The 12,760-nt window shown below is 39.6% G+C and overlaps 2 long non-coding RNA genes across 23 annotated transcripts in view; both read right to left on the reverse strand.

The window, feature by feature from the left end:
* Window positions 1-12,760, reverse strand: part of LOC143887925 (uncharacterized) — a 35,610-nt gene that overhangs the window by 12,592 nt on the left and 10,258 nt on the right. For 10 of the 22 annotated variants that reach the window (XR_013254417.1, XR_013254422.1, XR_013254428.1 and 7 more), the window contains 2 exons: window positions 7,214-7,375; window positions 6,979-7,067 (listed from right to left, as the gene is read on the reverse strand). This is a non-coding gene — a long non-coding RNA (uncharacterized LOC143887925). Of the gene's footprint in view, window positions 1-6,978; window positions 7,068-7,193; window positions 7,376-10,006; window positions 10,109-12,760 lie in introns of all 22 variants that reach the window. The other 12 variants (XR_013254426.1, XR_013254430.1, XR_013254424.1 and 9 more) reach the window with 3 other exon arrangements.
* LOC143887926 (uncharacterized) lies at window positions 2,892-5,215 on the reverse strand. The gene is made up of 3 exons (XR_013254436.1): window positions 4,560-5,215; window positions 3,750-3,812; window positions 2,892-3,105 (listed from the first exon to the last, which is right to left on the reverse strand). It is a non-coding gene; the product is annotated as an uncharacterized LOC143887926 (long non-coding RNA).

Genomic DNA, 12,760 nt, shown 5'->3' on the forward strand with positions numbered 1-12,760 from the left:
TCAACTTTGTCAAGGGACCCGCCAATGTAGAGAAACCTTCCACAAACCTTCTGTAATACCCTGCCAAGCCCAAGAAGCTCCTGATCTCAGTCGCATTGGTGGGTTGCTTCCACAATGTAACTGCCTCAATTTTTGCTGGGTCGACTGAGATACCATCTTTAGAGACCACGTGACCTAAAAATGTCACGCTCTCTAACCAAAATTCGCACTTGGAGAACTTGGCAAACAATTGATTATGTCTTAAAGTCTCAAGTACTTGCCTCAAATGATTTACATGATCATCCCTGGACTTCGAATAGATGAGGATATCATCAATAAATACTACTACGAACAGATCTAAGAAGGGCTTGAAGATTCTGTTCATCACATCCATGAATATTGCCGGGGCATTTGTCAACCCAAACGACATCACTACAAATTCAAAATGGCCATAACGGGTCCTGAATGCAGTCTTAGGAATGTCATCATCCCTGACTCGCAGTTGATGATACCCTGATCTGAGGTCAATCTTGGAAAAGTAGCAGGCTCCTTGCAGCTGGTCAAAGAGATCGTCAATCCTCGGTAAGGGATATCGATTCTTAATGGTGACTTTGTTCAGCTGTCGATAATCAATACATAGACGGAGGCTACCATCCTTCTTCTTAACAAATAAAACAGGAGCACCCCACGGCGAAGAACTTGGCCTGATGAATCCCTTCTCAAGTAATTCAGACAATTGCTCCTTCAGTTCCTTTAGCTCAGCAGGGGCCATCCTATATGGTGCCTTGGATATAGGCTTGGTCCCTAACTCGAGGTCGATGGTGAAGTCAACCTCTCTGTGGGGAGGTAGATCAGTGAGGTCCTCGGGAAAGACATCGAGAAACTCCCTCACTACAGGAATATGTGCCGCTGAAAGTTCAAGTTTATCATCTTCTTTTTTTACATAAGCGAGATAGCATTCGCAACCCTTGCTTATCAATTTCTGAGCCTTGAGCGCTGCAATTATTCTGATCTTCTTAGGGCATTTCACACCCTCAAATACAAACTCCTCCTCTCCAGGAATACTAAATTTGACCAACTTATGGAAGCAATCAACACTGGCGTGATAAGATGCCAGCCAATCCATGCCGAGAATGACCTTGAAGTCATTCATATCCAATAAGACAAGGTCTCCCAGAAGCTCCCTATCCCTTATCTTAATTACACAACCCTTACATACTAAATCTGTAACTACTACATCCCCTATAGGCGTAACAACTCTTAAAGAATTCAGCAAAGGTACAGGGATTAGATTTAATTCTTGAGCAAAGACAGGAGATATGAAGGATAGAGTAGAGCCAGAATCAATCAAAATATGAGCAGGCACATGGTTAATAAAGAGCTGACCTTCGATAACCGCATCTGAAGCCTCTGCATCCTGCTGGCTTAGGGCAAAGACTCGATTCACTGGTGTCTGAGGTGCATTTCTTCCCTGGTTCTGGGTACGGTTCTGGTTTTCCCTCCACAGGATTTGCTGCTGTGCAAGTGGGGGTCGAGGCTGATTCTGCTGCTGCTGCAGATTTCCCATTGTCTTGCCATTCTGATTCACATAGGGCGGCACAAATTTCTGATCCCTCCCTGTTGTTCTAAACTCCTGGCGCTTGATCCTAGGACAATTTCTCTGCTTGTGCGAAGGATCTCCGCAATTAAAACAAACATTCATAGTCCTCCAGCACTGACCACTATGAGCTTTTTCACAAATAGGGCATACTGCTCTAGATGGAGTACCACTATCTGTCCTTTGCTTCTTAGGGGGAGGCATCTGACTTCTATTTGCAGAAAACTGAACTCGCGTCGCCTGCACTAACTTTTCACTGCGCTCTGCAACTTCAGCCATCTCACAGGCTTCTACCAAAGTCTGAGGTCTCAGATTGATGATGTTCGCCATGATAGAAGGGCGAAGACCATCGATAAATTTCCTTACCTTGTCTTCCTCGGTAGCGGCGTACCCGGGTGCATACCTCGACAATTGTCTAAATTTGGCCCCATACTGGGCCACAGTCAATACTCCCTGACTCAACGACGCAAACTTAGATGCCAATGCGTTCTTCACATGAGCTGGGAAATACTGATTATTAAATCGTACCTTGAATTGAGCCCATGACTCATCCTTCGCTGCAGGATAACTTTGCTCAACCGATCCCCACCATACACCAGCGTCAGCTTTCAGCAAGAAGGTGGCAAGACGAATCCTCTGAGCATTGGAGCAATCCATGACGGCGAAGATACGCTCAACTTCTACTATCCAATGGTCCGCCGCCAAGGGATCCCCTGCCCCGGAGAATTCAGGAGGGTGATAATCCCTAAACTGCCGATGAAGTAAGGAGGAGTCTACTACTGCCCTCAGCTCCTGACCTGCTACTGCCCTCATCTCCTGACGTCCTGCAAGTGACGCCGCAATGTTCTGAAGCGCAGCCTGATTGGCTTCCTGAGCCTGTGCTAAGGCAACTTGATTGGCGGCTTGCGTCTGAGCCTGTCCTCTCAAGAGCTCTGCAATCATAACCAACGGGTCCTGACCTTGACCTTCCTCATTCTGGTCATTTGCTGAGCTAGCATTCCCTCTTCTATGGTATGTCTTGTTTGGTTGCATCTGTAAGATGAACAAACCAAATTAATTGTATACATAAACAAGGAGTATTCCTTGTAAGCTTCTTGCTAATAGCATAGTATTTTAGACTCTTATATCTTGTCCTACTACCCCTTTCCTAGACGTACCCAAACTCACAACCCAAGTTTTTCGAAAACCTAGGGCTCTGATACCAAAACTGTAACGACCCGATTTCCGTCGAGCCGCTACAAGCAAAAGAAAAACCCGCTGAAAAATACCATAATTTTTTTTTTTTTTTATAAACTAAATTATTACATTTTTAAACTTGCCACAACCGCAAATCTTATTCAAATTTGAAACCCAAGTAAAAGTCGTAGTCTGAAATTAAACATAAGTCTTGCAAAATAAAATAAAATTTAAAGACAATGACATAGCACGTCATCGGAACCCAAGAACCAAACTCCACTACGCTCTCCTCTCCCCTTTCTCCTTCTAGGTCTCCTCATCAGCAAAGGCAGCATTCCCAATATTTTCGTTTCCTGTGGTTTAAACAACGTAAGCAAGATTTTCCAGTAACTAAGCTCAAGTACATCAAACAATAATGGTGAGAGGTAATGTAGAAGATCCCATGAAGAATATGCTGTTAAATGAAATATGAAACTATAAAGAAATAATATAAACCATAATGAAATAATTAAAGGAACTCACATCTTTAATGTATAAACTCTATAAATGACAATTCTATAAATGACATGCGACGGCTACACCCCGGGCTCATCTGGCATTTTCCCCTCTTTGTTTTATTCTTTCATTTATTTCCGTCCAGGTACCCTGCCTCACGACTTATCCACTACCCCCGTCTAAAGGTAGTGGCGGTTTTGGACTTTTGATTACGGATGACAGACATCATGTCAAGCCGCCTTAGGGATTATTTTCCCTTCGGTAAGATTATCAACACAAGGCTGCGCACTCTGATCGTGTTGACTTTTGACCATTTTGGTCCAAGGACGACACAACGGCCTCCCTTATATCCCCAACTATATGCCCATGACAAAGCAGAATAAAGCATAAAGTAATCCATTTTTTTGACTTTTGATAAACATCATGCAAAGCTAACTAGAATCAATCCAACATTAACAAGCCCATATTGAGAGATATACAAGAATAGTATACTGTCACTTGCCTTACACTTTTGCCGGATGAGAGAACCCACGAAGTCCTAAATAAGGATAAAGGATCACTCAACCTGAAAGTGAGACCAACACCCGATCACACTTGATTCACACCATATTACTATATCTAGCTTATAGAGGTTTTGGGGTGTTAAATATTCTTTCATTTTGGGGTTTTAAGTCATTGCTGAAATTTCAGATTCAATGAGTTAAATTTCATATTTAATGAGTTCATAAAAGTGCTGAAATTTTCGTTTTAAAAGGGTTCATAAGTGCTGAATTTTTTTTTTGTTTTAAAAGGGTTCATAAAGGTGCTGAAATTTCAGTTTAAGTTGCTGAAATTTCAGTTTTAAAATGGTTTATAAGTTGCTGAAATTTCAGTTTTAAAATGGTTTATAAGTTGCTGAAATTTCAGTTTTAAAATGGTTTATAAGTTGCTGAAATTTCAGTTTAAAAGGTAAGTTTAAGTTGCTGAAATTTCAATTTTAAAAGGGTTTATAAGTTGCTGAAATTTCAGTTTTAAAATGGTTTATAAGTTGCTGAAATTTCAGTTTAAAATGCTGAAATTTCAGTTTAAAAGGTAATATCTTCGTTTTAAAAGGATTCATGAAGTTGCTGAAATTTCAGTTTTAAAAGAGTTTATAAGTTGCTGAAATTTCAGTTTTAAAAAGGTTTATAAGTTGCTGAAATTTCAGTTTTAAAAGATAATATCTTAACGTTTTAAATCTTGATCAAAGGTAATATCCTAACGTTTTAAATCTTGATCAAAGGGTACAACACTATGATCCATTTTTTTAGGTTAAGCAATATAGGGTACTTACTTGGAGTGGATTGAAGTTGGAATGGTTGGATCACCCACCTTCTTCACTTCTCCTCCTCTCCTTCTTCTTCTATTTCTCACTTTTTCTTTGCAAGGGAGAAATGAGCACACATTCTATTTGAAAGGAAAAAGAATGGCCAACTCAATTGGTTTCTTTCTTCCTCTTCTTTTTTTTTTTATATTTTTATTTTGATGGTTAGATTCCTCCTCTTAGGTGTCATTTTTATATAATAGGTAGTTGTTGAGTTTTTGTTTAATAGGTAGTTGTTGGTTGTTGAGTTTTGTTTAATATGTAGTTGTTGGTTGTTGAGTTTTGTTTAATATGTAGTTGTTGGTTGTTGAGTTTTGTTTAATATGTAGTTGTTGGTTGTTGAGTTTTGTTTAATAGTTAGTTGTTGGTTGTTGAGTTTTGTTTAATATGTAGTTGTTGGTTGTTGAGTTTTGTTTAATAGTTAGTTGTTGGTTGTTGAGTTTTGTTTAATATGTAGTTGTTGGTTGTTGAGTTTTGTTTTGTTTTTATATTTGTTGCTAAAACAAGGACCCTTGATTCTTAGATCATTAGATCCAAGATGGATTGATGATCTAGGCCATTGATTTGACAATAAGGATAAAAATTTAGATTTTACAAAAATCATAAGGGAGATTGAAAAAGGTGGTCTTTACATTGGCCGATATAGAGAAGCCGGAGAGACAGACTCTTTCACTTTTCCAATTAGGCAACTTATAAGTGATGATAATCTTGATTCCACCTCCTTTCCCGATATGGAGAGGGCCGGAGAACCCTCCGTAGAGAGTATGGAGATTGTCCCCGAGTCAGGCCAACGATCATCTTGATTAGAGTTCGATTCGGGGTCCAGACTATTGTGGTTGTCACCTAAAGGATGTATCCCATCCTGTCTTTCCATGCAACATCTCCGACATCTGTCTCTCCGTCTAAAATTAAAATAATTATAGAAAAAACACCGCCAATCGCCTGATCTCCCATTTAAAATCCTCTTCGCATTTCTTTTTTTAACCCATCTCCACAACTTTGGGGGGGGGGGGGGCAATTTCAGGTACAGGTTTCCGATTGTGTTGCTTTTCCCAACGACAATACCATCTCCATTTTGAATTCCGATGGGCACAATCGCCACAATACCAATCCCCCTCCATCTTTAAGCACAAAGAAAGCAAGTTTTTTAAAAAAAAATTGAATAGGTATTGTTACAATTATGTTTTTCGTGTGTAAAACAAAGTAGGAAATTTTAGAAATATTTTTCCTTTCCAAACTTTTCCACAAAAATCTTGCAATCCAAATAGGACGGAAATAATATCAGCAGTCCCTTTGCTTTAATAATGGAACTTTTCCACAAGACTAATTATTTGTTGAAGGCTTTTATGATTCTTAAAAGCTATAAACAGCTAATCAAAGAAGTGTTCAATAAAATGAGGAGTGTCGTTATCAAAATCTGGGAGTGCAGATATCATTTCCCATAATTAACGAGGAGAAAACAAAACAGTGTCCACAACTGTGAAGGTAACTCTTAGTCTGTCTACCTCTAAGGAAAAAAGAAGTCATGAGGTTCTTACTGGTTTTGCTTTCTTTTTAATTAACATTTATCAATGGCAGTTTGGGCATTTCCTATCAAGCCTCTCTGCTTTCTTTACGGGCATTTTGGTTGCCTTTGTTTGTTGTTGGGAGGTTGCCTTGCTTACCCTATTGGTGGTGCCTCTCATAAGTGCAATGGAGCTATTTACTCCAAGAAGATGGGTGGCATCTCAAGAATGAGGATGGGTTATCTATCAGAAGCTACATCCATGGTAGAACAGGTAATCATTTGGAAAAATCAATGCATTTTTTCATTTTGGCCTAACAAAAGTGAAGAATATGTCCATTCTATGAAGGATACAATGGTCAATTCACATGACTTCTTTGATGTCTTCTTCTAACTTCACCTAGAGTGGGTTTAAGCAAATCAAGCAATTATGTCAGTGGAGATAAACTATAAATTAACAGTTAAATCAATTGTTTAGATCGGAGGAGAAAGGATTAGGCAGTACCCCTAAGTCAATGTTAGAAAAAAAATTTCCTAATAACTTGCAAACAAATTAGTTTTATATGATTAACAGAAGAGATAATCTGTTTTTGTATTGCAGACAGTATCTCAGATCAGAACTGTCTTCTCATTTGTTGGCGAGAGTTCTGCAATGAAGTCATTCTCTAATTGCATGGAGAAACAATTCAATTTGAGCAAAAAGGAGGCACTAATAAAGGGTGTAGGATTGGGTATGTTTCAACTTATAACATTCACTTCATGGGCTTTGATGGTTTGGATTGGAGCAGTTGTAGTAACGGCTAATAAAGCTAAAGGGGGCGACATAATTGCTGCAGTATTGGGCATTCTCTTTGGAGCAATGTAAGCATTTTGAAAACAACATACCTTGTTCTCATCAGAAGCTGCATGTTTGAAAAAGACTAAAAATATCCATTCCTCCAAATTGCAGATCACTCACTTATGCCGCCCCAGACCTGCAAATGTTCAGTCAGGCAAAGGCTGCGGGAAATGAAGTTTTTCAAGTGATTGAAAGAAAGCCGAGTATAACATATGAAACAAAAGGGAAACAATTGAAGACAATTACGGAGACATTGACATACGTGGAGTGCATTTCTCTTACCCATCCCGTGCTGACAAGATGGTTCTTCAAAAAATTTCTTTGTCGATCCCAGCCGGCAAGGTGGTGGCTTTAGTGGATAGCACTGGGTGTGGAAAAAGCACCGTTACTTCACTAGTGGAGAGGTTCTATGATCCATCCAAAGGTTTGCTGCCCGTTCCCTGCCTGTCAAGGACAAAATTTTAAATGTTCATATATAAATCCATGTATTATTCTTGCTTGCAGCGTCCATCTACATTCATCCATCAACAAACACACTCAAATACATCAGTAACATGTGTCATTTTTTTCTTTTTTTCTTTTGCCATGTAGCATCTAATTATGTATGCATTCTTGAATAAATTTATGTGTATACGAATGAACAAGGGTATGTGCATTCATCACATGTGCATATGTGTGAACCTTATCTGAGAATGTATATAAACACGACTTTGCCATAACATTCTAACGTTTTAAGCAGGAATCATCACACGTCACATTGTAAAAACTTTAAATTTATATGCATGTAATTTTATGAGTATGCTATGTAATACTAAGCATGGGTGACAATGCATATGATCTACCCAGGAACTAATAAAACCAGTAACCCTGCAGGTGAGATTCTCGTCGACAACCACAACATAAAGGATATCAATTTGAAATTCCTCAGGAGAAGCATAGGAGCAGTCTCTCAAGAGCCATCCCTCTTCATAGGCACCATCAAAGACAATCTGAAGGTCGGAACATGGATGCAAGTGACAAACTGATCGAAAATGCAGCAATAACGGCTAATGCACACCACTTCATATCCCAACTCCCAAATGGATACTCAACACAGGTCAGCAACCAAGACAATACTAAAAAGTAATGCAAAAAACTGTTCAATAATAATAATGAAGTTAAAAGTTAAGACCTTATATTCCTTCCCATTAAAAAAACATGTGCTGAAAATTTGGCAAACATGTTACAAGATATGATGATAAAAACATGGGTTTTCTTTGGCAAGAACACACACATGGGTTTTCTTTAGCAAGAAACCCCCTTCTTTTTATAGATGCTAAGTTATATATATTGAAAAAGGGGGACGTAAATGTCAGCTCCTACTAAAATAAGGGGACTTCTAACATAAATTTTCTATGTTAAGATGGTGCTGTATGTTTTGGTGATGAGGAGCAGGTACAGAATTCACCATCTAGTAGAGATTTGCAGATGCAATATTTTGTGAATACCAACCTTGTTTGGTTATGATTCATATAATTTAGTCGGTAACAGAACTATATTTGCCCCAGTAAACTGGGAGGTTTATTTGTTTTGGAATATCCACTCAGTTGGAGTGTAATGGTAGCCAAAAAATTGGTAGTAAGTCTTTTATCCAAATAAATAGTTTTAAATTGAACATTACCCATAAGAGGAACCACATAACTCGGTAAACAAATCGCTAATGAACCATCAGGTGATAATATGCAGACATGCTGCATGTGATGACCACATAATATTATGTCGCATGTCAAATGAGTTCCTGTTACATGAAGCAAATATCAGATCGTAATATCCATATTTTGAACATATTATCTCCCCTCATGCCACCTTGAAAGCCCTTGACCTAAATACTAAAATCATATGAATTAATCTTTTTATATGAACAACACATTTCTTCTATAAGTGTTTTCTTTCTATTGGTAACTTCGGATATAATTCTCATTTATTGAATACCTTCATATTTGGTACTATTCCATCTCAGTGGTATTTCCTTTTGACACAGGGCAGCCTTTGTTTTTCTTGTGTAACGGAAGTTAAATAAAATGTGTGTCAGGTTGGAGAAAGGGGTGTACAACTGTCAGGTGGACAGAAACAGAGAATAGCGATAGCAAGAGCAATTCTGAAAGACCCTCCAATCCTTCTGCTTGATGAAGCCACAAGTGCACTTGATTCAGAGTCTGAAAAGCTGGTTCAAGATGCCCTAGAGAGAGCTATGCAAGGGAGAACTGTTATCTTGATTGCACACAGACTGTCAACGGTCATTAACGCGGATATGATTGCCATGGTTGAGAATGGAAAGGTGGCAGAGACGGGAACAACCGCGAATTGCTCGATACCAGTAAATTCTACAGCAATTTATTTAACATGCAGAACCTCAGGACTGGAACTAAATCAAGGTTGGTGCATGTTTTACCTACCCTTAGTTTACAAAGCACTAAAAAGAAAATTCTTGATAGGTGATTTTGAACGAGATGACATGCATACATGTGGGAATGCATGCATATATCATCTATGTACTAGATTAGGGTTAAACAACATTAAAAACGCGGATGTGACATGGAACGTAGCCAAGAAAAATCCTTGTCGACTCGGAGCGGACGCAGCCAAGAACGTAGTTGAGTACACGGTTGACGCAGTCAAAACTCGGGAGAGTCAAAGGAGTTTTTATTGACTCTGTAGGGCAAAACGCAGAATGTGGATGCGTGCACGCGGAACTCGGCCAAGGTAAAAGAGGGTTGAATCATAGGAGTCGACACGGGGGAGTTTTAAAACTTTGGCGTTAAAACCTTTTGTTTTAGGACATTGATTATAGCTGATTCACTACCAGTACCAGTTGAATTATGAATTATGATCAACTTAGATTAGAAGAATAAGCATAAGTCTAGTGATGAAGTATATTTATGTGGACACATATGTATGAGTTACATTATATAAATAAAGTAATGGCCTCCTCATGGTGTTCTTGGGGCGGCTTGGTATGTTTGATGAAGCATGCATTCACATATTTCTAGATAAAAGAGAAGAAGTTTAAATTTTGGAAAAAAAATGTGTGCTTACCCTGTATTTATCTTCTTTAAAATGTCGGATGACAGGGGGAATGATACTCATGAAGAGGCCTTGGATACTACCTGCAAGATTTCTCACCTAACTTATGAGAAACTGGAGGAGAAAAAAACTCAGTTAAGTGATGATCCTCCCAAGCAAAAGAAACATAAAATGGGAAGAAAGAAAGTCCCATTCTTCAGAATCTGGTTTGGGTTGAATAAATTCGAGATTGGAAAGTCTGTCTTAGGCTCTTTTGCAGCTGCTCTTTCTGGTATATCTAAGCCTGTTTTTGGGTTTTACGTCATTACAATTGGAATAGCATATTACAAACAAGATGCAAAGATGCGAGTAGGGAAGTATTCTATGATATTTTGTATCATAAGAATGCTTTCATTATTCGCTCACACTCTGCAGCATTATTTCTATGGCGTGGTTGGAGAAAAGGCCATGGCAAACCTTCGGCAGGCTTTGTATTCAGGTACCACGAACTCTTCTTTCGTCTGTTTATTTTACAGTAATCTTGCACACAAGCAATTTTGTTGAGTGGTGTTGGATGTATTCACATGTTGGGGGTATTACTAAAAGGGCATACTTGTAATTTTGTGTTCCTCTCATATGTATTAATATAATTGTATGGGGGAGGAATGACTCTAACACATTCTTTCTCTCATCTCCCATCTCTTCTCTCCTATCGTCTCTTTCCAATGTAGAAGTTAACATGGTATCAGAGCTAAAGGTGAAAGTGATCATCCCTCCTTAAAGGTACCATATCCCATAGTTTCCCATCTTCTTCTTCTCTTTCTTGGTCTCTCAACTCCTTTTCCTCCACTTCTTCTTGCTTTTATTTTGGGGTTTTTCAATAAACCCTAACCCTAAACCCTCTCCCTCATTTCGTCTCGTCTCGTATCTTGCCAACGTTCTTCTTCTTCCGCTCTTTTGGTTTTCTCTAACCCTAAACCTTAAGTCCGTGAAGCCCTTACCCTAAACCCTAAATCCCTACCCTAGCCCAACCCTAAACCCAATATCGGTGAAACCCTTACCCTGCCCTATTTTTTTATCTATAACCCTAACCCTTGATTCTCCCCATGTGATTTTTGCATAACCCTACCATAGACAAATTATTCCCAAACGCTACAACCTCTATTTGTGTTACCATCCTATTTCCAATCCAAGTTTATTTCAAATCAGTCCCTAATCAACCTTTATTTATGATCTAAACAAGTTTCTTCTTCCATGTTTCTCTTGTTGTTGGTTTTGGGACATTGATTAGTGGTCCATTCTTTGATTTTCATTATATCTATGTTTTTCGTTGGCTGTCCGGAGCCGGATGTTGACGTCTTCGACGACTATGTTGGTGGATTTGTTAATGGATGGTTTGTTACATGGTTTATGGCCTCCTTGTTGTTGATTGTTGTTGGGGCTCTTGTGGTAATTGCTTGTTGGTGAATGACTTGTTGGTGGATGTGTTGGAGATTATTGTTGGTTGTTGGTTGATGTGTTGAAGATTATTGTTGGTTGTTGTTGGTACTCTTGTGGTGGTTGACTTAGTGGTGCTTACGTTGGTTGTTTGTTGACTTGTTGGAGGTTGTTCTTGGTGCCGTTGTTCATAGTAGATCTGTTGGTTCTCTTATTGGTGGTTGTTGTGGCCTTGTGGTGCTTCCTATTGGTCATGCCTTTGTTAATGTTGGTTGCTATTTATTATGAATCCCGTGGAGCACTCATCTCAGGAGATAACCTCTCGCAATTCGCAAAATTGATGAGGCTTCTCCCACTTCCCACCACCCTCCTCTAGTTCTTGGCCTATAGAGGCTCCCCTTGAGATGATTCCATAAAGCAGGATGGGACCAATTACTCGCCTTGAAGGATGGTTGTACACACCTATCTCCTTGGACGTGGCAAAGTTAGTTTTCTTGAGCGCTCACCTCTAGCTACTAGTGATTTGTCATATGATAAGTGACGCCAAGATGATGCTGTGGTGCAGTCATTTCTCTGGGGTTGCATGGAACCCCAAATTACTGCCTCCATGATGTATCTTCAGTCTTCTGAGAAAACATGGGAGCACGCGGCGACAGTGTATTCTGGGGAGATAATCTTACACTTACACGTATATGTGATCTTTCCTCTAATTGGTTTAAACTCCAAAGAGAGGACAAGTTGGTTGAAGCTCATTACAGTGATTATATGGCCCTTTGTCAGCAGCTTGACTTACCGATGCCCTTCATTGTTGATCTTGTTGTTCTTAAAAAGCGTCAAGAGGAGCTGCGGATTGTTCGTTTTCTTGATTTATTGGGCCCTAATTATCTCCATCTCTGACAGCAGATTGTTGGTTCTGGGTCCATTCCCTCTCTTGCAGACACCTTCTCTCGAGTACAGATTATGCGAGTTGTTCGGCACAATGACCCTAGTGTGGATGGATATGCCCTTGTGACATATGTTGGGAGTGATCGGGGTTGTGGTGGTGGGCTGTTTGGGCGTAGCCAAAATGGTGGTGGCCGCGGTCGTGGTTGGGGCCGTGGCTGTGGTCGTCATTCAGGGGGCGAGATGGTGGAGGCCATGGTCGTGGGTATCGATATTGTACTCACTGTCGTATGGACGGCCATATTGTTGACTATTGCTAAGATTTACATCCAGAGCTTCGTCCATACAGAAATACAAGTGCTTCAGCTGCCACTTATGAAAGTTCTTCTTATCCTCCAACACCATCTGTTTCTACTGACTCCTTGCTTATCCCTCATGCGGAGTACGATGAGCTTATGCATCTTCGGG

The sequence above is a fragment of the Tasmannia lanceolata genome, unplaced genomic scaffold (genome assembly GCF_043159265.1).
Source record: "Tasmannia lanceolata isolate RefF3 unplaced genomic scaffold, GAP_Taslan_0.1 ptg000012l, whole genome shotgun sequence".
NCBI lineage: Eukaryota > Viridiplantae > Streptophyta > Magnoliopsida > Canellales > Winteraceae > Tasmannia > Tasmannia lanceolata.